We start from the raw sequence: 25838 nt of genomic DNA on the forward strand, positions 1-25838 counted from the left end.
CCGGCAACAGGAGGTAGCAGAATGTCAAAAAGTAGCAGGGTAAACCGCAAGTAGGAGGAACAAACCAGAGAGCTAGTTCCAAGCAAGAGGACTGCATGAGCAGAAGCTAAACACAATACTCAAGCAATTAGTAACAAGCTTGAGAGGTTTAAATGTGAAACAGGAAGTAAGATGGCACCCAGCTGAGACACAATCCACCATCTTAACTGAGGGAGAACTTGAGGGCAAGACAATCTGAACTAAATAGACATAGTAGGATGATTTCCTTACGTCCTAACCAGTGGCACAAATGGGGTATTCTGCCCCTGTGGACTGGTTAGGACAGGTGGAACTTTTAATAAAATAAAACTAAATGAACACACGTCCTCCCTCCCTCTCCCAATAAAGAGGGGGCGTCACCCCCAGGCCCTTGTGTTTTTTTTCTGTCCTCTGGACAGCTAGGATGGGTGGTCCCCCCCCCCCCCCTCTGTTTTTTTCGGAGGGGGTGGTGGTTGTCCTTTTTCTTTCTTTAAACGGCTGGGAGAGCGCCTTGCCGCCGTTCTGGTCGGGACGCTCGGTTACGTCCTGACTGTGCTGAGGCCGGGGGTGGTCTCCTACTCTGGGCACTCACCTCTGCAGTAGTGCCTCGCTTGGCGCTGTCCCCATGCGGTAGCGGCGTCCGCGTGTGCAGCTGGGCGCCGCCATCTTGGGGAAGTGTCGTCACGTCACTTCCCTCCTCCGCCTGGCCGATAGTAGTTCGGGCTGTGTGTGTATTTTGCATACTCTCATGGAGCCCTGCCCCTTTCGCGGCGGAGCATGAGCTTTATGGCGCCAGTTTGACTATTTAAAGCTGGGGCTTCTCTCAGTTCGGTCTCCTAGAGCGCAGATTTACCTTGAATCTGTTTCTTTGAGATTGTTACTGTTGCAGTTTTCTTGCAAATTCTTGCGAGTGCTGTATTCTTGCTGTTAGCAATTCAGACCTTGTTAGGATCTTCTGGGTAAAGATCCTGAGGGTTTTTGATAATTGGCTTTTTCCTCCGAATTTTGCGGTTAATTCTGTTCTTATATTGCAGCCATGTCTTCTACCGGGGATGGTGATCGGGAGCCCAGCAGAAAGAATACTGGCAAAAGACGTCACCTGCAATGCCATGATTGCCAGATTGTGCTGGAAGACAGCTACGCGTTTTCCCGATGCCCGCCCTGTAGGGCCAAAGCACTTCCCCAGCAGGAACCGACGGTCCATGACGTGGTAGACTGGGTGAAGGGCTACATGGAAACGAACATAAGCCAGATGCACTCTTCCATAGAAGAACTGAAGCATGCTTTGGCGTCCAAACGCCGACGACCTTCCTCTCCTCATCGGGCCATGGAGGTGTCGGGGGCTCAGGATCTGAGAGAGGGATCAGTCTCTTCCTCCTCTGAGGACGAAAATGGTTTTTCTTATCTTTTTCGTCCTGAGAAAGCCCAGCGGCTGTTGAGATCCATCCGGTCGGGGGACCAGGACGTTGATCCAGGGGAAGCCTCATCTTCTGCCTCTAAGGGGCCCAGGGCCTTTAAAGCAGATAGTTCCCTCTTGTCGTTAATAAAGACAGAGTGGAAGAAACCGGAGAAGGGTCCTGTATTGACCAAGAGGTTCAAGGCGTTTTTTCCTTTTGAAGGAAGATCAGATGTCGTCCTGGGGGCCTGTCCCGAAGGTGGACATGACCATTTCTAAATTGTCAAGGAGGACCTTAATTCCATCGGACGACGGTCAAGCCTCCAAGATCCAATGGACCGGAAAGCGGATTGCGCCCTTAGGCGTGTTTATTCCTCGGCTTCTGCCGCCGTCTCAGTCGCTATTGCATCCTCAGAAGTGGCAAATTTTCTCAGAACGAGGTATGCCCAGGTACAGTCTGACCTGCACCAGGCGATCTCTAGGGATGACATCCTGGCCTCCTGTATGACGGCCAGCTTAGCCATCGACTTCCTGTGTGACGCTGCTCCACAACAGTCGAAGTTGGCGTCCAAATCCATGGCGCTTTCAACCGTGGGCAGGCGTCCGCTTTGGTTAAAACCTTGGAAAGCGGACACTACGTCCAAGCACAACCTTTGCGCTATGGCTTACGAACCCGGCAAGCTTTTTGGGGCAGAGCTGGACCAAATAATGGAGGGGCTGTCGGACAAGAAGGGCAAGTCCCTTCCCCAACAGTACTTTCGTGGTTGGGGCAAGAGGTATGGTTCCAGGCCAAACCTCAACCCAGAGCCCAGAGAGACTGGCGTTCCCGGAGAGGAGGAATATCTTCTAGGGGATCTAGGCCCCCCAAGAAGTCCTCGACGCTCTGATTGCAGGCCTCCTCGAGGCTCTTGGTATCTAGCCGGTCTGACTGGATGTTCAGTGCTCCCTGCTCCCCACATTCCCGTAGGCGGTCGCCTACAACATTTCCTACGTTTTTGCCAGGATCATATCCAGGACCAATGGGTCCTTCGCATAATTTCACAAGGCTACCTTGTGGACTTGAGCAGTCCGCCTGCGGACAAGTTCGTCCAGACAAGGCTACTTCCCTGCAGCAAGCAAAGAGTTCTAGAGAGCTATGTTGTAGAATATCTTCAGAAAGGGGCTTTAGAAGAGGTCCCTCTCCAAGAGAGGGGAGCAGGGATCTATTCTCTAGTCTTTCTGGTACCCAAGAGTACCGGAAGGTGGAGGATGATCATAGATTTGAGGTACTTCAATCGATTCATCAAACAAAAGAAGTTCTGTATGGAAACTATGCAGTCAGTGACCAATCTTCTTTTGCCAAGGGATTTCTTGGCAACCTTGGACCTCAAGGTTGCCTATCTCCATATTCCTATCCATCCTGGGTCCAGAAGATTCTTAAGGTTCACAGTACAGATGGGGGGGTCCTAAAACATTTCCAGTTTGTGGCCCTCCCGTTTGGGATTTCTTCAGCCCCACACACTTTTACCAAGGTGGTGGTGTCCATTGTGGCCGCTCTAAGGCTTCAGGGTCTGAGCATAGTTCCCTACCTGGACGATTGGCTCCTCAGAGCCCCTTCTCAAGCGATCCTGTTCCAACACATTCAACGGGCTGTTGCCATCAGCTAGGATGGATAATCAACTGGGATAAGTCCCAACTTCTGCCAGCCACCTCGGTAAGGTTTCTGGGGTTCGTGGTGGATTCAGTTAAGATGAATATTCATCTCACTCCCGAGAGAAGACGATACATTCAGCAGACAGCCCGTTCAATCTCAATGCCACGAGAGTTAACGATTTGTACATTGATGAAGATGTTGGGACTAATGTCTTCAACCGCACAAGCAGTGTTTTGGGCATTATGGCATCTGCATCCGCTTCAGTCGGAGGTACTAGCCAAGTGGAATCACAGTCCAGTGGGACTCAATGCCGTGCACTCCCTGTCTTACCATGCCCGATCCTCCCTAAGATGGTGGTCTCACCTCGAGGACGGCAAGTCCCTGACACAGCCCTAATGGATCATACTTACTTCAGACGCATCCCTAGTAGGTTGGAGAGCTCATCTTCTGGACAAGACAGTCCAAGGATCTTGGACTCCACAGGAGAAATCATTGTCCATCGAATCTCCTGGAGATCAGAGCAATCAGATTAGCTCTTTTTCATTTTGCTCCCTTCATTCGAGGGAAGGCAGTGAAGGTACAGTCAGACAGCATGACGACCGCTGTACTGTACATCAACAAGCAGGGAGGCACGAGGTCACAAAGTCTCCTGAGAGAGATAGGGGTGATATTGGATTGGGCAGAACTGAACCTCCCCCATTTATCAGCCATTCACATTCGTGGAGTTCACAATGTGATCGCGGATCGCCTGAGCCGAGATCTTCCAACCGGAGAATGGTCACTTCATCCAGAGGTCTTCAAGGAGATAACGCTCAGGTGGGGCATGCCAGAGATCGATCTCATGGCAACGAGGTTCAACACCAAGGTGGAGAGGTATTGCTCCCTTTACAGGGAGGTCAACCCGGTGGCAATAGATGCACTGTCAATCCCGTGGAGATTCAGGCTGGCCTATATCTTCCCTCCAATTTCCTTGATACCAAGGGTCTTGATTAAAATCAGGCAGGACCAAGCGTCAGTCATCGCCATCATTCCATACTGGCCAAAGAGAGCTTGGTTTACCCAACTCTTCCAGATGAGTCGGGGTCAATTTTGGAGGCTTCCCCCAGAGAGGGTACTGGTGTCGGGGGACACTCAGATCTCCTCAAATCTTCAAATGTTCAACCTGACGACCTGGAGGTTGATCAGTCCCTTCCAAGGATTGAAGGGCTATCGGGGTCTGTCTTGAGAACCTTAGAACACTCCAGATCGGAAGCTACTAACAAGTCCTACTCAAGAATTTGGATTTTTTTTTCGTCTTGGTGTTATATGCATCAGCACACATCTACTGAAGCTTCCATACCGGTCATTCTTCAGTTTTTACAAGATGGTCTGGACAAGGGGTTGTCACCTTCTACCCTCAAAGTGCAGGTCTCAGCGATTTCAGCCTGTCTCAACAGGTCTATTTCTCAAGAGCCCCTTATTAAGAGGTTCCTGAAGGGAGCTTCAAGATTAAAACCTACAGTAATTAGACCTGTCCCTGTTTGGGATTTAACGGTCGTGCTCAGGGGGTTATCATCTCCCCCCTTTGAGCCCCTAGAGGAGGTGGGATTCAGGTTCCTTACCTTGAAGATCACCTTTTTGTTGGCCATTACCTCTGCAAAGCGAGTTGGGGAACTCCAGGCATTTTCCGCCTTTGAGCCATACACTAAGTTCCTGCAAGACTGGGTGCTACTGAGATTCTTGCCTACCTTTTATTCCAAAGGTGTCTTCCTTTAACTACATTAATCAGGTGATTTCCCTTCCGATTTTGGCTTCACTCCCCTCCTCTGAGGAAAGAGGGCTTCACACCCTCGACATTTCGAGATGTCTTAGGATTTACCTGGAACGCTCCAAGGTATTTAGGAGAGATAAAAATCTCCTTATCCTCTTTTCTGGTACCCACAAGGGGAGGAAAGCCTCCAAGCCCTCCATCAGTCGATGGATTAAGGCGGCAATTCGGGAGTCCTATATCTCTCAGGGTTCAGAGCCTCCTGAGTTTGTAAGGGCCCACTCTACATGGGCAGTGGCTACCTCTTTTGCAGAGAGAAGCTCGATTCCATTGGATGTGATCTGTAAGTCAGCTTCTTGGAGTTCTCACTGAGCTGCATGACTGAACAGAGTGAAAACAGAAATCAGGCTACTAGAGAATCTCAAGGCTGTACAGAGAAAAGGGTTTCACATTTTTAAAAGGATTTTTAGCTCAAAAAGAGTGCAATGCAATAGTAAAAAAAATGCCCCCAAAGGTGTCCATAGCCATTAAAGTGATTTTCTGAATGTTTTATACATTAGGTCATCAGTATTTGAATGCTGGTGGTCCGACACCTGGAAACCTCGCTGATCATTTTGAGGAGTCCGTGGCTCACTGGTGCATGGCCTCCTCAAACAGCTGATCGACTGGGGTCCCAGGCACTGGACACCCACCGGTCAGATACTGATTACCTATTCTGAGGATAGGTCATTATATAGGTCATCAGAAGTGATGAGCAAGCATGCTCTGCCGAACTGCTGTTCGACTCGATCATAGCTATGCTCGGCACATCTGAGTGCTCGGCCGAATACTGCGGGTGCTCAAGTAAAATTTAATACAATGAAAGTCAATGGGAGACCCAAGCATCAAACCAGGCACCCCCGGCTCTGAAGAAGAGAGGGTGCCTGGTTCACAAAAAAAAGGTTAGAAATTGATGGAAACTCCATCAAAATGGTTTGGAAACAGCATTAATAGGATGGCTGGATGCATCTTGGACTTCTATTATCTACAACATACAATAGACAACCACACAAAGGCTATATGCCAAAAGCCAGGTATATGCAAGCCATCAATCTATCCATGAGACAGATGACAGGCTTAGTCAGCATGCCTTACAATGGAAGCCTTGTGCACTGAGACATTCCAAACCAGCTCTCATCTGACTGAGAGCCAGTAATATTGATCTAGGTGCACAGGTCCACCCAAGCCATCCAACAGATCTGAAGTAACTTTTAGGTATACTGGCTCTCAGTCAGACGAGAGCTGGTTTGGAATGTCTCATAGTGCACAAGGCTGCCATTGTAAGGTATGCTGACTAAACCTGTTATTTGTCTCATGGATAGATTGATGGCTTGCACATACGTGGTTTTTAACATATAGCCTTTGTGTGGTTGTCTATTGTATGTCGTATAATAGGAGTCCAATACTTATCCAGCTGTCCTCTTAATGCTGCTTCCAAACCATTTTGATGGGGTTTCCATCAATTTCTAACCTTTTTTGGGAACCAGACACCCTCTTCTCTTTCCGCCTGGGGTTCTCCCAGAGCACACGAGCATACCAATGTGTTCGGCCAGAGCACCCAAGCACACAAGCACTTTGGTGATCGATCAACACTACTAATCACCCACCTAAAGTCAATACTTTGTAGAGCCACTTTTTGCAGCAATCATAGCTCCAAGTTGCTTTCGATAAGTCTCTATGAGCTTGCCACATCTTACCACTGGGATTTTTGCCTATTCCTGCTTGCAAAACTGCTCCAGCTCCTTCAAGTTCGATGATTTGCGCTTGTGAACAGCAATCTTTAAGTCTGACCACAGATTTTCTATTGGATTGAGATCTGGGCTTTGACTAGGCCATTCCAACACATTTACATGTTTCCTCTTAAACAACTCAAGTGTTGCTCTAGCAGTGTGTTTGGGGTCATTGTCCTGCTGGTAGTTGAACCTCCGTCCTAGCCTCAAATCACGCACAGTATGGTACAGGTTTTGCTCAAGAATATCCCTGTATTTAGCACCATCCATCTTTCTCTCAACTGTGACCAGTTTCCCAGACCCGACTGCTGAAAAACATCCCCACAGCATGATGCTGCCACCACCATGTTTCACTGTGGGGATGGTGTTCTTTGGGTGATGTGATGTGTTGGGTTTACGCCAGACATAGCGTTTGCTTTTATGGCCAAAAAGTTAAATTTTAGTCTCATCAGACCAAAGCATCTTCCTCCATACATTTTGGGAGTCTCCCACATGCCTTTTCACAAACTCACAACGTGTCTTTTGTTTTTAGCTGAAAGTAATGGCTTTCTTCTGGCCACTCTGCCATAAAGCTCAACTCTATAGAGCGTACGACTTAATGTCGTCCTATGTACAGATACTCCAGTCTCTGCTGTAGAACTCTGCAGCTCCCTCAGGGTTATCTTAGGTCTCTGTGCTGCCTCTCTGCTTAATGCCCTCCTTTCCCTGATCCGTGAGTTTTGGTGGGCGGCCGTCTCTTGGCAGGTTTGCTGTTGTGCCATGTTCTTTACATTTGGTTATGATAGATTTGATGGTGCTTCTGGGGATCATCAAAGATTTGGATATTTTTTTATAACCTAACCCTGACTTGTACTTCTCAACAACATTGTCCCTTACTTGTTTGGAGAGTTCCTTGGTCTTCATTGCAGTGTTTGTTTGTTTAGTTTTTAGTGTTGAGCACGAATATTCATATTGCGAATTTTAATCGCGAATATTGTCACTTTGAGAATTCGTGAATATTTAGAACATTGCGCTATATATTCGTAATTTTGAATATTCGTGGGTTTTTTAACAGTACACATAATCCATCCCTGCTTATAGCTTGTGGGCCAATGAGAAGGCTGCAATATCTTTGTCAGAGATTAGCAACATCCCTAGCAACCAATAGGAAAGTTGCCTACCCCTTACTATATAAGAACGTCCCCAGCAGCCATTTTGTGCTGTTTCATGCAGTTGTGAGAGAGAGAGGAGTGTGATTTTTGTGCTTTGCTGAATTCCTGTGTCATATTACATCTGATACTATATATATATATATATATATATAAAATATCCAGATAGTTAGTGATAGATAGTGTAGGTTAGTTAGTAAATAGTAATAGGAAAATGAGCGAGCACTCATACACTTGGCAACCAAATTGACATGTGCAGAAAATATTTATTAAATCCCCATAAAATACAAACTAAGAAGACAGGTTGGCATTAGCAGGAGCTGCTCAAACCCACATGCAGTTGTGCATATATATAGGGGAGCAAATCCTGCACTTGTGGCCCGTTGCTAATGGCAATCCCCAGCAAAATGCATACAATGGAGGATGCCCGCGGCGAACCACAAGTACCACAATAGACATCCTACACAAGGTAACAAGTGTGGATGTGATAATTAATATAACAATATAACAAAACAATAGAGAGAGAGATTAGTCAACATGTCCTACGGTGTAGAACATGTCTAAGCCCGGACACCACGACAAGGTTTCTCAAGTAGCCCGGGACCCTACACTCTCCTACCTGAGCCATATGGGCGATACCAGGAGCCAGTGGGCAAATTACAGGAGCATAGGGCCGACTCGCAAACAACTCACCAGTTACCTCCAGCATGTGGCCATGCTTGCAATGGGAGGAGGGAGGAGTCTGTGATTGTTTTGTTATATTGTTATATTAATTATCACATCCACACTTGTTACCTTGTGTAGGATGTCTATTGTGGTACTTGTGGTTCGCCGCGGGCATCCTCCATTGTATGCATTTTGCTGGGGATTGCCATTAGCAACGGGCCACAAGTGCAGGATTTGCTCCCCTATATATATGCACAACTGCATGTGGGTTTGAGCAGCTCCTGCTAATGCCAACCTGTCTTCTTAGTTTGTATATATAGATTCCTGGAGGTGTATAAACTCCTATTTAAATGTGCCTGTTTTCCATCTACAGGTCACATTTAGGTGCACCTGTGAAGCCTGGGCTATATCAGCAAGTCTTGAGTGGGACTCACAGACTCCTCCCTCCTCCCATTGCAAGCATGGCCACATGCTGGAGGTAACTGGTGAGTTGTTTGCGAGTCGGCCCTATGCTCCTGTAATTTGCCCACTGGCTCCTGGTTTCGCCCATATGGCTCAGGTAGGAGAGTGTAGGGTCCCGGGCTACTTGAGAAACCTTGTCGTGGTGTCCGGGCTTAGACATGTTCTACACCGTAGGACATGTTGACTAATCTCTCAATTTTAAAATCAGTTTGAGAATTAGTGAGACTGCAGAGTGCACCTATGTTTGTTATTGTTTTGTTATATTGTTATATTAATTATCACATCCACACTTGTTACCTTGTGTAGGATGTCTATTGTGGTACTTGTGGTTCGCCGCGGGCATCCTCCATTGTATGCATTTTGCTGGAGATTGCCATTAGCAACGGGCCACAAGTGCAGGATTTGCTCCCCTATATATATGCACAACTGCATGTGGGTTTGAGCAGCTCCTGCTAATGCCAACCTGTCTTCTTAGTTTGTATATATAGATTCCTGGAGGTGTATAAACTCCTATTTAAATGTGCCTGTTTTCCATCTACAGGTCACATTTAGGTGCACCTGTGAAGCCTGGGCTATATCAGCAAGTCTTGAGTGGGACTCACAGACTCCTCCCTCCTCCCATTGCAAGCATGGCCACATGCTGGAGGTAACTGGTGAGTTGTTTGCGAGTCGGCCCTATGCTCCTGTAATTTGCCCACTGGCTCCTGGTATCGCCCATATGGCTCAGGAAGGAGAGTGTAGGGTCCCGGGCTACTTGAGAAACCTTGTCGTGGTGTCCGGGCTTAGACATGTTCTACACCGTAGGACATGTTGACTAATCTCTCAATTTTAAAATCAGTTTGAGAATTAGTGAGACTGCAGAGTGCACCTATGTTTGTTATTGTTTTGTTATATTGTTATATTAATTATCACATCCACACTTGTTACCTTGTGTAGGATGTCTATTGTGGTACTTGTGGTTCGCCGCGGGCATCCTCCATTGTATGCATTTTGCTGGGGATTGCCATTAGCAACGGGCCACAAGTGCAGGATTTGCTCCCCTATATATATGCACAACTGCATGTGGGTTTGAGCAGCTCCTGCTAATGCCAACCTGTCTTCTTAGTTTGTATATATAGATTCCTGGAGGTGTATAAACTCCTATTTAAATGTGCCTGTTTTCCATCTACAGGTCACATTTAGGTGCACCTGTGAAGCCTGGGCTATATCAGCAAGTCTTGAGTGGGACTCACAGACTCCTCCCTCCTCCCATTGCAAGCATGGCCACATGCTGGAGGTAACTGGTGAGTTGTTTGCGAGTCGGCCCTATGCTCCTGTAATTTGCCCACTGGCTCCTGGTATCGCCCATATGGCTCAGGTAGGAGAGTGTAGGGTCCCGGGCTACTTGAGAAACCTTGTCGTGGTGTCCGGGCTTAGACATGTTCTACACCGTAGGACATGTTGACTAATCTCTCAATTTTAAAATCAGTTTGAGAATTAGTGAGACTGCAGAGTGCACCTATGTTTGTTATTGTTTTGTTATATTGCCCCATAAAATACAAGTAATAAAATTTATAAGAACAATGTAGCAATAATATACAACATTACAGTCACATACACTCACCTGAAGAATTATTAGGAACACCTGTTCTATTTCTCATGAATGCAACTATCTTGTCAATCAATCACATGACAGTTGCTTCAATGCATTTAGGGGTGTGGTCCTGGTCAAGAAAATCTCCTGAACTCCAAACGGAATGCCAGAATGGGAAAGAAAGGTGATTTAAGCAATTTTGAGCGTGGCATGGTTGTTGGTGCCAGACGGGCCGGTCTGAGTATTTCACAATCTGCTCAGTTACTGGGATTTTCACGCACAACCATTTCTAAGGTTTACAAAGAATGGTGTGAAAAGGGAAAAACATCCAGTATGCGGCAGTCCTGTGGGCAAAAATGCCTTGTGGATGCTAGAGGTCAGAGGAGAATAGGCCGACTGATTCAAGCTGATAGAAGAGCAACGTTGACTGAAATAACCACTCATTACAACCGAGGTATGCAGCAAAGCATTTGTGAAGCCACAACACGCACAACCTTGAGGCGGATGGGCTACAACAGCAGAAGACCCCACCGGGTACCACTCATATCCACTACAAATAGGAAAAAGAGGCTACAATTTGCACAAGCTCACCAAAATTGGACTGTTGAAGACTGGAAAAATGTTGCCTGGTCTGATGAGTCTCGATTTCTGTTGAGACATTCAAATGGTAGAGTCTGAATTTGGCGTAAACAGAATGAGAACATGTATCCATCCTCTGATGGCTACTTCCAGCAGGATAATGCACCATGTCACAAAGCTCGAATCATTTCAAATTGGTTTCTTGAACATGACAATGAGTTCACTGTACTAAAATGGCCCCCACAGTCACCAGATCTCAACCCAATAGAGCATCTTTGGGATGTGGTGGAACGGGAGCTTCGTGCCCTGGATGTGCATCCCTCAAATCTCCATCAACTGCAAGATGCAATCCTATCAATATGGGCCAACATTTCTAAAGAATGCTATCAGCACCTTGTGGAATCGATGTCACGTAGAATTAAGGCAGTTCTGAAGGCAAAAGGGGGTCCAACACCGTATTAGTATGGTGTTCCTAATAATTCTTTAAGTGAGTGTATATTGTGGTAGATATGATCGATACTATATTCGATAAAAATATATTCTATAGAAATATTCGATAAATTCAATAATATATATCACACCAAAAAACTTCAAGTATATGCTGTTATTTGGGAAAGAGGGGGTATTATCTTCTAGCGCTCTATCCCAATTTGGGAAACTGAATGTCACTGAAAATGTTGTAGGTGTATTCACTGGGAGCCCAATATGTTCATAAAGTGTCCACAGGAATCCTGATAATGTGAAAAGTCTCTTATAGCATATCCTTTTAAGGTCGATATGAGCTTTGAATCGAAGAAAACTTCGATATTTGGCTTACCGTCTAGCGTCTGTTGTCTCCCTATTGCTTCAATGGAGCGTTAAATATTTGCCGGCTTATTCAGTCGCTCCATACAGCAAGTTGGTTTAAATTTTGCAATTTCATTTGGTACAGCTTTCGACGATAAGAATAGTCAATCCTTTACTGTAGAAATTTTCTTCTGTATGGCCATACAGTATTATCGGAGGCTTTTCAATGCAGGTACATCACTTGTTTCACCCTACGTGTTACAGGTAGATTCACTCTCCCTTCCTCAGTGGTCAAGTGTCTGCCTGCTCTGCCTCCATTTTTATCCATTCCTTTAACCACCTCAGCCCCCAGTGCTTAAACACCCTGAAAGACCAGGCCACTTTTTACACTTCTGACCTACATTACTTTCACCGTTTATTGCTCGGTCATGCAACTTACCACCCAAATGAATTTTACCTCCTTTTCTTCTCACTAATAGAGCTTTCATTTGGTGGTATTTCATTGCTGCTGACATTTTTACTTTTTTTGTTATTAATCGAAATTTAACGATTTTTTTGCAAAAAAATGACATTTTTCACTTTCAGTTGTAAAATTTTGCAAAAAAAAACGACATCCATATAGAAATTTTGCTCTAAATTTATAGTTCTACATGTCTTTGATAAAAAAAAAATGTTTGGGTAAAAAAAAAATGGTTTGGGTAAAAGTTATAGCGTTTACAAACTATGGTACAAAAATGTGAATTTCCGCTTTTTGAAGCAGCTCTGACTTTCTGAGCACCTGTCATGTTTCCTGAGGTTCTACAATGCCCAGACAGTACAAACACCCCACAAATGACCCCATTTCTGAAAGTACACACCCTAAGGTATTCGCTGATGGGCATAGTGAGTTCATAGAACTTTTTATTTTTTGTCACAAGTTAGCGGAAAATGATGATTTATTTTTTTATTTTTTTTTCCTTACAAAGTCTCATATTCCACTAACTTGTGACAAAAAATAAAAACTTCTATGAACTCACTATGCCCATCAGCGAATACCTTGGGGTCTCTTCTTTCCAAAATGGGGTCACTTGTGGGGTAGTTATACTGCCCTGGCATTCTAGGGGCCCAAATGTGTGGTAAGGAGTTTGAAATCAAATTCTGTAAAAAATGACCTGTGAAATCCGAAAGGTGCTCTTTGGAATATGGGCCCCTTTGCCCACCTAGGCTGCAAAAAAGTGTCACACATCTGGTATCTCCGTACTCAGGAGAAGGTGGGGAATGTGTTTTGGGGTGTCATTTTATATATACCCATGCTGGGTGAGAGAAATATCTTGGCAAAAGACAACTTTTCCCATTTTTTTATACAAAGTTGTCATTTGACCAAGATATTTATCTCACCCAGCATGGGTATATGTAAAAAGACACCCCAAAACACATTCCTCAACTTCTCCTGAGTACGGGGATACCAGATGTGTGACACTTTTTTGCAGCCTAGGTGGGCAAAGGGGCCCATATTCCAAAGAGCACCTTTCGGATTTCACTCCTCATTTTTTCCTGAATTTGATTTCAAACTCCTTACCACACATTTGGGCCCCTAGAATACCAGGGCAGTATAACTACCCCACAAGTGACCCCATTTTGGAAAGAAGACACCCCAAGGTATTCCGTGAGGGGCATGGCGAGTTCCTAGAATTTTTTATTTTTTGTCACAAGTTAGTGGAAAATGATGATTTTTTTTTTTTTTTTTTTTCATACAAAGTCTCATATTCCACAAACTTGTGACAAAAAATAAAAACTTCCATGAACTCACTATGCCCATCAGCGAATACCTTGGGGTCTCTTCTTTCCAAAATGGGGTCACTTGTGGGGTAGTTATACTGCCCTGGCATTCTAGGGGCCCAAATGTGTGGTAAGTAGGTAAATGACCTGTGAAATCCGAAAGGTGCTCTTTGGAATGTGGGCCCCTTTGCCCACCTAGGCTGCAAAAAAGTGTCACACATCTGGTATCTCTGTATTCAGGAGAAGTTGAGGAATGTGTTTTGGGGTGTCTTTTTACATATACCCATGCTGGGTGAGATAAATATCTTGGTCAAATGCCAACTTTGTATAAAAAAATGGGAAAAGTTGTCTTTTGCCAAGATATTTCTCTCACCCAGCATGGGTATATGTAAAATGACACCCCAAAACACATTCCCCAACTTCTCCCGATTACGGAGATACCAGATGTGTGACACTTCTTTGCAGCCGAGGTGGGCAAAGGGGCCCATATTCAAAAGAGCACCTTTCGGATTTCACAGGTCATTTTTTACAGAATTTGATTTCAAACTCCTTACCACACATTTGGGCCCCTAGAATGCCAGGGCAGTATAACTACCCCACAAGTGACCCCATTTTGGAAAGAAGAGACCCCAAGGTATTCGCTGATGGGCAAAGTGAGTTCATGGAAGTTTTTATTTTTTGTCACAAGTTAGTGGAATATGAGACTTTGTATGAAAAAAAAAAAAAAAAAAAAAAAAGCATTTTCCACTAACTTGTGACAAAAAAAAAAAAATTCTAGGAACTCGCCATGCCCCTCACGGAATACCTTGGGGTGTCTTCTTTCCAAAATGGGGTCACTTGTGGGGTAGTTATACTGCCCTGGCATTTTCCAGGGGCCCTAATGTGTGGTAAGTAGGTAAATGACCTGTGAAATCCTAAAGGTGCTCTTTGGAATATGGGCCCCTTTGCCCACCTAGGCTGCAAAAAAGTGTCACACATGTGGTATCGCCGTATTCAGGAGAAGTTGGGGAATGTGTTTTGGGGTGTCATTTTACATATACCCATGCTGGGTGAGAGAAATATCTTGGCAAAAAACAACTTTTCCCATTTTTTTATACAAAGTTGGCATTTGACCAAGATATTTCTCTCACCCAGCATGGGTATATGTAAAATGACACCCCAAAACACATTCCCCAACTTCTCCTGAGTACGGCGATACCAGATGTGTGACACTTTTTTGCAGCCTAGATGCGCAAAGGTGCCCAAATTCCTTTTAGGAGGGCATTTTTAGACATTTGGATACCAGACTTCTTCTCACGCTTTGGGGCCCCTAGAATGCCAGGGCAGTATAAATACCCCACATGTGACCCCATTTTGGAAAGAAGACACCCCAAGGTATTCAATGAGGGGCATGGCGAGTTCATAGAAATTTTTTTTTTTTGCCACAAGTTAGCGGAAATTGATATTTTTAATTTTTTTCTCACAAAGTCTCCCGTTCCGCTAACTTGGGACAAAAATTTCAATCTTTCATGGACTCAATATGCCCCTCACAGAATACCTGGGGGTGTCTTCTTTCCGAAATGGGGTCACATGTGGGGTATTTATACTGCCCTGGCATTCTAGGGGCCCTAAAGCGTGAGAAGAAGTCTGGAATATAAATGTCTAAAAAATTTTACGCATTTGGATTCCGTGAGGGGTATGGTGAGTTCATGTGAGATTTTATTTTTTGACACAAGTTAGTGGAATATGAGACTTTGTAAGAAAAAAAAAAAAAAATTCTGCTAACTTGGGCCAAAAAAATATCTGAATGGAGCCTTACAGAGGGGTGATAAATGACAGGGGGGTGATAAATGACAGGGGGGTGATCAATGACAGGGGGGTGATCAATGACAGGGGGGTGATCAATGACAGGGGGGTGATCAATGACAGGGGGGTGATCAGGGAGTCTATATGGGGTGATAACCACAGTCATTGATCACGCCCGTGTAAGGCTTCATTCAGACGTCCGGATGCGTTTTGCGGATCCGATCCATCTATCAGTGCATCCGTAAAAATCATGCGGACATCTGAATGGAGCTTTACAGGGGGGTGATCAGGGAGTCTATATGGGGTGATCACCACAGTCATTGATCATGCCCCTGTAAGGCTTCATTCAGACGTCCGGATGCGTTTTGCGGATCTGATCCATCTATCAGTGCATCCGTAAAAATCATGCGGACATCTGAATGGAGCTTTACAGGGGGGTAATCAATGACAGGGGGGTGATCACCACAGTCATTGATCATGCCCCTGTAAGGCTTCATTCAGACGACCGGATGCGTTTTGCGGATCCGATCCATGTATCAGTGCATCCGTAAAAATCATGCGGACATCTGAATGGAGCTTTACAGGGGGGTAATCAATGACAGGGGGGTAATCAATGACAGGGGGGTGATCAGGGAGTCTATATGGGGTGATCACCACAGTCATTGATCATGCCCCTGTAAGGCTTCATTCAGACGTCCGGATGCGTTTTGCGGATCCGATCCATCTATCAGTGGATCCGTAAAAATCATGCGGACGTCTGAATGGAGCTTTACAGGGGGTTGATCAATGACAGGGGGGTAATCAATGACAGGGGGGTGATCAGGGAGTCTATATGGGGTGATCAGGGGTGATTAGGGGTGATCAGGGGCTAATAAGGGGTTAATAAGTGACGGGGGGGGGTGTAGTGTAGTGTAGTGGTGCTTGGTGGGACTTTACTGAGCTACCTGTGTCCTCTGGTGGTCGATCCAAACAAATGGGACCACCAGAGGACCAGGTAGCAGGTATATTAGACGCTGTTATCAAAACAGCGTCTAATATACCTGTTAGGGGTTAAAAAAAACACATCTCCAGCCTGCCAGCGAACGATCGCCGCTGGCAGGCTGGAGATCAACTCTCTTACCTTCCGTTCCTGTGAGCGCGCGCGCCTGTGTGCGCGCGTTCACAGGAAATCTCGCGTCTCGCGAGATGACGCGTATATGCGTGACTGTGCGCAGCGCTGCCACCTCCGGAACGCGATCCTGCGTTAGGCGGTCCGGAGGTGGTTAATTGCTTCCCAAATCTCGGACACCTGTTGTTCATACTACTCCCAGTTGGCCAGGGAATCCTCCCACATAATCAGGGGATATTCTATACAGCCTTGAAATTATTATTATTTTTTTTTATTTATTTTTTTTCTTCTTGCAGTTTCCATGCGTTTTTTTGGGGACACATGCGTTTTTTGGCCCAGATGTCCCAATTGGTGTGATATATCATTGTGTGAAATATAAACTTGATATCTAATTGCTAACACTTATAAAATGACTTTTTATAATAAAATATTATTAAACAAATTTTCAAGATTAAAATACCAATAAAAGAATGTAAAACAATAAATAATAAATGTGAGGAATCTTGAAAGTTTCATAGGAATCCTAGAGCTCACCAAAATCGTGCAAATTGTAGCCTATTTTTCCTATTTGTAGTGGAGATGAGTGGTACCCGGTGGGGTCTTGTGCTGTTGTAGCCCATCCGCATTTTTGCCCACAGGACTGCTGCATACTGGATGTTTTTCCCTTTTCACACCATTCTTTGTAAACCCTAGAAATGGTTGTGTGTGAAAATCCCAGTAACTGAGCAGATTGTGAAATACTCAGAACGGCCCGTCTGGCACCAACAACCATGCCACGCTCAAAATTGCTTAAATCACCTTTCTTTCCCATTCTGACATTCAGTTTGGAGTTCAGGAGATTATCTTGTCTATTAGGTGTTCCTAATAATTCTTTAGGTGAGTGTATATGTATAAAGATTGGTTTAAATAAAATAAAATCATGCAGTGTCACACTTCATTCACCCAAAATATATTTTATTTTTTATTTCATTTTATATGTTATAATTTTGCTTTACTTTGGTTTTGGGCGGCTTAGGTGTGGTTCTTACTAAAACTAAGTGGGGACTGCATGTGGGCTTCCCTTGTCAAAAGATCTTGTGCAGTTAACATTGTACAGGACTGATTGAGGAACCTAATTAAATATTATTATTTTCTTGTTTTCTTGTTTGTTTTAATCAAGATTTAGGTTTGAACATGGTGTTGTCTGTCGTCCTAAACAGGATGCCTGACTTGCATGTTGACCTCTCCACATGGTTGGGTGTTTATATTAGGCATATTTCTGGCACAGATTGCAGTGCAAAGGTTATTTGCCCGGCAATCTGTGACTTTTTCCCGCTGACACCAGATGAACAAAAGTGGGCGTGGCATGGGAGGGGTAGGGGACAATTCGTTAGGTCCGTCTCATTCATCATTTTCTATGCCTGTTTGAGGTATAGAAAATGGTCTAATTTTGAGCCAGTGAAGAAGCTGTCTTACATTTTGACCGGCAGTGGATATGCCAAAGTTATGTTGAGGGAGGCACTTCTACATGACTTTGGTGGATCCACCTCCAGCTAAAGGACTTATTAACCACCTCCGGACCGCCTAACGCAGATTCGCGTTCCGGAGGTGGCAGCGCTGCGCACAGTCACGCATATACGCGTCATCTCGCGAGACGCGAGATTTCCTGTGAACGCGCGCACACAGGCGCGCGCATTCGCAGGATCGGAAGATAAGCGAGTGGATCTCCAGCCTGCCAGCGGCGATCGTTCGCTGGCAGGCTGGAGATGTGATTTTTTTAACCCCTAACAGGTATATTAGACGCTGTTTTGATAACAGCGTCTAATATACCTGCTACCTGGTCCTCTGGTGGTCCCCTTTGTTTGGATCGACCACCAGAGGACACAGGTAGCTCAGTAATATGTTGCACCAAGCACCACTACACTACACCCCCCCCTGTCACTTATTAACCCCTTATTCACCCTTGATCACCCTTGATCACCCCTGATCACCCCATATAGACACCCTGATCACCCCCCTGTCATTGATTACCCCCCTGTCATTGATTACCCCCCTGTAAAGCTCTATTCAGACGTCCGCATGATTTTTACGGATCCACTGATAGATGGATCGGATCCGCAAAACGCATACGGACCTCTGAATGGAGCCTTACAGGGGCGTGATCAATGACTGTGGTGATCACCCCATATAGACTCCCTGATCACCCCCCTGTCATTGATTACCCCCCTGTAAAGCTCCATTCAGACGTCCGCATGATTTTTACGGATCCACTGATAGATGGATCGGATCCGCAAAACGCATACGGACCTCTGAATGGAGCCTTACAGGGGCGTGATCAATGACTGTGGTGATCACCCCATATAGACTCCCTGATCACCCCCCCTGTCATTGATTACCCCCCTGTCATTGATCACCCCCCTGTAAAGCTCCATTCAGACGTCCGCATGATTTTTACGGATCCACGGATACATGGATCGGATCCGCAAAACACATACAGGCGTCTCCCTGGAGCCTTCCAGGGGGGGTGATCACCCCATATAGACTCCCTGATCACCCCCCCTGTCATTGATCACCCCCCCTGTCAGGCTGCATTCAGATGTCCGTATGATTTTTACGGATCCACGGATACATGGATCGGATCCGCAAAACACATACGGACATCTGAATGGAGCCTTATAGGGGGTGATCAATGACAGGGGGGTGATCACCCCATATAGACTCCCTGATCACCCCCCTGTCATTGATCACCCCCCTGTCATTGATCACCCCCCTGTCATTGATCACCCCCCTGTAAGGCTCCATTCAGACATTTTTTTGGCCCAAGTTAGCGGAAATTATTATTTTTTTCTTACAAAGTCTCATATTCCACTAACTTGTGTCAAAAAATAAAATCTCACATGAACTCACCATACCCCTCACGGAATCCAAATGCGTAAAAATTTTTAGAGATTTATATTCCAGACTTCTTCTCACGCTTTAGGGCCCCTAGAATGCCAGGGCAGTATAAATACCCCACATGTGACCCCATTTCGGAAAGAATACACCCCCAGGTATTCCGTGAGGGGCATATTGAGTCCATGAAAGATTGAAATTTTTGTCCCAAGTTAGCGGAAAGGGAGACTTTGTGAGAAAAAAATAAATAAAATCAATTTCCGCTAACTTGTGCCAAAAAAATAAAAAATTCTATGAACTCGCCATGCCCCTCATTGAATACCTTGGGGTGTCTTCTTTCCAAAATGGGGTCACATGTGGGGTATTTATACTGCCCTGGCATTCTAGGGGCCCTAAAGCGTGAGAAGAAGTCTGGGATCCAAATGTCTAAAAATGCCCTCATAAAAGGAATGTGGGCCCCTTTGCGCATCTAGGCTGCAAAAAAGTGTCACACATCTGGTATCACCCTACTCAGGAGAAGTTGGGCAATGTGTTTTGGGGTGTCATTTTACATATACCCATGCTGGCTGAGATAAATATCTTGGTCAAATGCCAACTTTGTATAAAAAAATGGGAAAAGTTGTCTTTTGCCGAGATATTTCTCTCACCCAGCATGAGTATATGTAAAAAGACACCCCAAAACACATTGCCCAACTTCTCCTGAATACGGCGATACCACATGTGTCACACTGTTTTACACCCTAGGTGGGCAAAGGGGCCCACATTCCAAAGAGCACCTTTCGGATTTCACAGGTCATTTACCTACTTACCACACATTAGGGCCCCTGGAAAATGCCAGGGCAGTATAACTACCCCACAAGTGACCCCATTTTGGAAAGAAGACACCCCAAGGTATTCCGTGAGGGGCATGGCGAGTTCCTAGAATTTTATATTTTTTGTCACAAGTTAGCGGAAAATGATGATTTTTTATTTATTTTTTTTCCTTACAAAGTCTCATTTTCCACTAACTTGTGACAAAAAATAAAAAATTCTAGGAACTCGCCATGCCCCTCACGGAATACCTTGGGGTGTCTTCTTTACAAAATGGGGTCACTTGTGGGGTAGTTATACTGCCCTGGCATTCTAGGGGCCCAAATGTGTGGTAAGGAGTTTGAAATCAAATTCTGTAAAAAATGACCAGTGAAATCCGAAAGGTGCTCTTTGGAATGTGGGCCCCTTTGCCCACCTAAGCTGCAAAAAAGTGTCACACATCTGGTATCTCCGTATTCAGGAGAAGTTGGGGAATGTGTTTTGGGGTGTCATTTTACATATACCCATGCTGGGTGAGAGAAATATCTGGGCAAAAGACAACTTTTCCCATTTTTTTATACAAAGTTGTCTTTTGCCAAGATATTTCTCTCACCCAGCATGGGTATATGTAAAATGACACCCCAAAACACATTCCCCAACTTCTCCTGAGTACGGAGATACCACATGTGTGACACTTTTTTGCAGCCTAGGTGGGCAAAGGGAAGGGGCCCACATTCCAAAGAGCACCTTTCGGATTTCACAGGGCATTTTTTACAGAATTTGATTTCAAACTCCTTACCACACATTTGGGCCCCTAGAATGCCAGGGCAGTATAACTACCCCACAAGTGACCCCATTTTGGAAAGAAGACACCCCAAGGTATTCGCTGATGGGCATAGTGAGTTCATGGAAGTTTTTATTTTTTGTCACAAGTTAGTGGAATATGAGACTTTGTAAGAAAAAAAGAAAAAAAATCATAATTTTCCGCTAACTTGTGACAAAAAATAAAAAGTTCTATGAACTCACTATGCCCATCAGCGAATACCTTAGGGTGTCTACTTTCCGAAATGGGGTCATTTGTGGGGTGTTTGTACTGTCTGGCCATTGTAGAACCTCAGGAAACATGACAGGTGCTCAGAAAGTCAGAGCTGCTTCAAAAAGCGGAAATTCTCATTTTTGTACCATAGTTTGTAAACGCTATAACTTTTACCCAAACCATTTTTTTTTACCCAAACATTTTTTTTTTTTATCAAAGACATGTAGAACAATAAATTTAGAGCAAAATTTATATATGGATGTCGTTTTTTGCAAAATTTTACACCTGAAAGTGAAAAATGTCATTTTTTTGCAAAAAAATCGTTAAATTTCGATTAATAACAAAAAAAATAAAAATGTCAGCAGCAATGAAATACCACCAAATGAAAGCTCTATTAGTGAGAAGAAAAGGAGGTAAAATTTATTTGGGTGGTAAGTTGCATGACCGAGCAATAAACCGGGAAAGTAGTGTAGGTCAGAAGTGTAAAAAGTGGCCTGGTCTTTCAGGGTGTTTAAGCCATAGGGGCTGAGGTGGTTAAGACCGGTGTCTAAAACAACGGTCTTAAAGGGTTTCTACCACTTCGTTTTCACATAATTAGCTTTTAGACACTAGCGATCCGCTAGTGTCTGCTCTACCAAACAATCCTAATATAATAGCTTTTGGGGCAGCCGTTTCGCTAAAAAAAGAACTTATATTGATATGCTAATGAGCCTCTAGGTGCTATGGGGGCGTCATTAGCACCTAGAGGCTCGGTCTACCTTCACAAAATGCCGCCGCCCAGCGCGTCCCTCTAGCCCGCTCATCTCCTCCGGAATGCGATTCTCCCTGTGCGCGTCTGTATTCGGCGCATGCGCAGTGAATGTCTGACCGCTTCCCTGCTCAGACATCTCCACTGCGCCTGCGCCGATGACGTCATAGTGCTCCGAGGAACAGGCGCAGTGGAGATGTCTGTGCAGAAAGCGGTCAGACATTCACTGCGCATGCGCCGAATACATACGCGCACGGCGCATGCGCGAGAATTCGTCCGCTGGCTCACAGGGAGGATCGCATTCCGGAGGAGATGGGCGGGCTGGAGAGACGCGCTGGGCGGCGGCAGTTTGTGAAGGTCGACCGAGCCTCTAGGTCAGACCTGGGCAAACTACGGCCCGCGGGCCGTATACGGCCCGGCGGACCTTTTAATCCGGCCCCCGGGCGGAGCCAGAGGCGTGCCAAGCAACGATACCCCTCCTCCGCGAATGAAGAGGACTTCCGACTCGGCGTGTGGCATGGCGCGGTGGCAGGGAGGCAGCGTCAGCGGCAGTACTGTCTAGGTAAGACACAGCAGGGGGGGGGGGTGCCTCGTGCGAGCCGTACCCGGGACCCGGCCGGCCGCAATTATTCCCTTCTCTGTAACAGCGCAGCGCCCGCGGCTCTCATAGTATCGGCTGTGACTGTCTGACACTGACAGTCACAGAGCCGACAAGCATGAAGCTGCGGCCGCCTCCCCCTGTGCTGTGTGTAGTCAGTGTGACTAACACATGGCTGATCATCTCTGAGCATTACGTTTCTAAAGGCAAGGGGGGGGGGAGGGGGGTGTACTATTGTAAGGGGGGGGGGGGTGTTCTGTATATGATGGGGGGGCCGGGGGGGTGTTCTGTACACAAGGGGACAATGGCTGGATTCACAGGGGACAATGGCTGGATTCACAGGGGACAATGGCTGGATTCACATTGGACAATGGCTGGATTCACATTGGACAATGGCTGGATTCACAGGGGGACAATGGCTGGATTCACAGGGGGACAATGGCTGGATTCACAGGGGACAATGGCTGGATTCACAGGGGGACAATGGCTGGATTCACAGGGGGACAATGGCTGGATTCACAGGGGGACAATGGCTGGATTCACAGGGGGACAATGGCTGGATTCACAGGGGGACAATGGCTGGATTCACAGGGGGACAATGGCTGGATTCACAGGGGACAATGGCTGGATTCACAGGGGACAATGGCTGGATTCACAGGGGACAATGGCTGGATTCACAGGGGACAATGGCTGGATTCACATTGGACAATGGCTGGATTCACATTGGACAATGGCTGGATTCACAGGGGGACAATGGCTGGATTCACAGGGGACAATGGCTGGATTCACAGGGGGACAATGGCTTTCACTAATATGAGTCACAAATAGTGAAAAATGTTCATTGTTTTGGGAAATTTTGTTTAATAAATTTAAATTTTTTTCTTGTAAGGCAACCTCACTTTTTCATTGTTTAACTATAACAAGTACTCGTACCAGTTGTCCAACAATGATATTTACTGCTTTTTATAAAGAAATACAATTGATTTTATGCAGTATTGAGTTTAGCCTTTTGGCCCGGCCCTCCAAAATATTTTCAGTTTCTCATGTGGCCCCATCGAAAAAATAATTGCCCACCCCTGCTCTAGGTGCTAATGACGCCCCCATAGCACCTAGAGGCTCATTAGCATATCAATATAAGTTCTTTTTTTTTGCGAAACGGCTGCCCCAAAAGCTATTATATTAGGATTGTTTGGTAGAGCAGACACTAGCGGATCGCTAGTGTCTGAAAGCTAATTATGTGAAAACGAAGTGGTAGAAACCCTTTAATAAATTACTCCCTGAATTTCTAGCCCTAAGTTGTAAGTGAACCATACTGCTGAAAGGTCATGGGGTAAGACTTGTCAGTATTTGCCTCCATTCTAATACTCTAGAACAGGGGTTGGCAACCATAGCACTACAACAGCTGTGAAACTACAACTCCCAGCATGCACATTTGCTTAGCTATTCTCGTAACTCCTATAGATGCAAATGAAACATTCTGGGAATTGTAGTTTCAGAACAGGTAGAGTGCTGGAGGTTGCTGATCCCTACCTTAGAAAATTACCTTGCTAGATCACCAGGGCTTTATATTTGTACTGGTGCAAATCTTGGTAGCCCAGTTTGCTACAGTTACATATAAAGATAGGTTCAGTGACTGAAGCTGGCATATTTATATGAAGTTCAGCATATTAAAATCAGTCTCTGTTGCCAAAAGTTGTGAATGTCAAGAGTAATACAACTGATGACAGGAGACAGGCTCCCCTTAAGAAAAAACATTTATGACAGTCACTGTGGGCAGTTGTCCATCTGATTTGCTCTGCTTTGTCCTTACTGGAAATGTAATGAAATTTCCAGTTTCAAACAAGTAGCACAGTGTTTACTTCAATCTCATATACCTGAAATGCGAAAGAATTAATTTTATCAGCCACAAATATTATTCAGTGATGTACGGTATACTATGCACTTTTACCATGTAATATTAACAGGCACTTTAACATATAAAACACTGTGCAATGTCCTGGTGGTCTGGGCTGGCAGAGTAATGCAGTCCACCCATGCTGACTAAGGCCTGGATCTTGCCTGCAATGCCCCTCACTACCCATAGAGCTCTCTAAAGGCCAGTACGCCTGCACCTTAATCTTCCCCAGCCAATGGATAGCTACCCTGAGGTACTTAAGGCACCTTTGTTTTAAGGCACATTTCTATAGGGAAAGATACCTTAAGTACCCTTAAGTGCTTCATACACTTTTCGATTATAGGAAGGTACCTGCCTGAGCAATAGGTTCTAGTATGCTAGTTTCCTTCAAAATGGTGTTAGACAGTGATATAACTAGAAATGACTGGGCCCCACAGCAAATTTTTGAATGGCTCCTTCCCAGCAAATTCTTTGAAACCCCCTCCTCCCGTGCAACCCCCACACCTGTGGCTAGTCAAAATTGCTCTCTCAGATGAGACCCGGCACTCTCGATGTCCATTTGCTACAGTGTCTCTGTATATAATGTAATTTTATAATACTATTGAGGGGGCCCTGGCAATAAAATCTTTTAGTCCTCCTTCTGGGTGAGCCCCTTCGGAGTTCGGGCCCCAAAGCAGCCACTTTCCCTACAGCTATGCCCCTTCTGTTAGGATTTTTGCTTCTTCCATGTACCGACTTCTGTCTGACTTCTGGAATTTACCCTTCTCTGTCTGATCCAACCTCTGCATGATCTCAGTTGTGACCATGAGTTGCCCGTCCTGACCTCGGACTGTTTATTTGATTGCATGTACTCTCTCTTGCCCTGACCTCGGCCTGTTCTTGACTACAGTTTTGCCTGACTTTTTGGTACTGCTCACCTGTAGTCAATTGAACAGAGGCCAATCCTAGAAACAGCAGCCTGCTTGTTCCTTTGCTGCAGAGTCCAAATTCCTGTACAGGGGTTAAAGTGTGAAGACCAGTGAGGTGTCACTTAGATTATGTTCTTAGGAATAGCTCCATGCCAAATCTTTTGAGTGACACAACGGATCCACATCCGTTTTGTTATACTGCAGTCCAATTCTGTATAAAATAGTTGTAGCCTCTATTGGTTCCCAAGAGTCATGTACTCTAGAAACATAGAAACATAGAATGTGTCGGCAGATAAGAACCATTTGGCCCATCTAGTCTGCCCAATATACTGAATACTATGAATAGCCCTTGGCCCTATCTTATATGAAGGATGGCCTTATGCCTATCCCATGCATGCTTAAACTCCTTCACTGTATTTGCAGCTACCACTTCTGCAGGAAGGCTATTCCATGCATCCACTACTCTCTCAGTAAAGTAATACTTCCTGATATTACTTTTAAACCTTTGCCCCTCTAATTTAAAACTATGTCCTCTTGTAGCAGTTTTTCTTCTTTTAAATACTCTC

The sequence above is a fragment of the Bufo bufo genome, chromosome 7 (assembly GCF_905171765.1).
Source record: "Bufo bufo chromosome 7, aBufBuf1.1, whole genome shotgun sequence".
In the NCBI taxonomy this organism is placed as follows: Eukaryota; Metazoa; Chordata; class Amphibia; order Anura; family Bufonidae; genus Bufo; species Bufo bufo.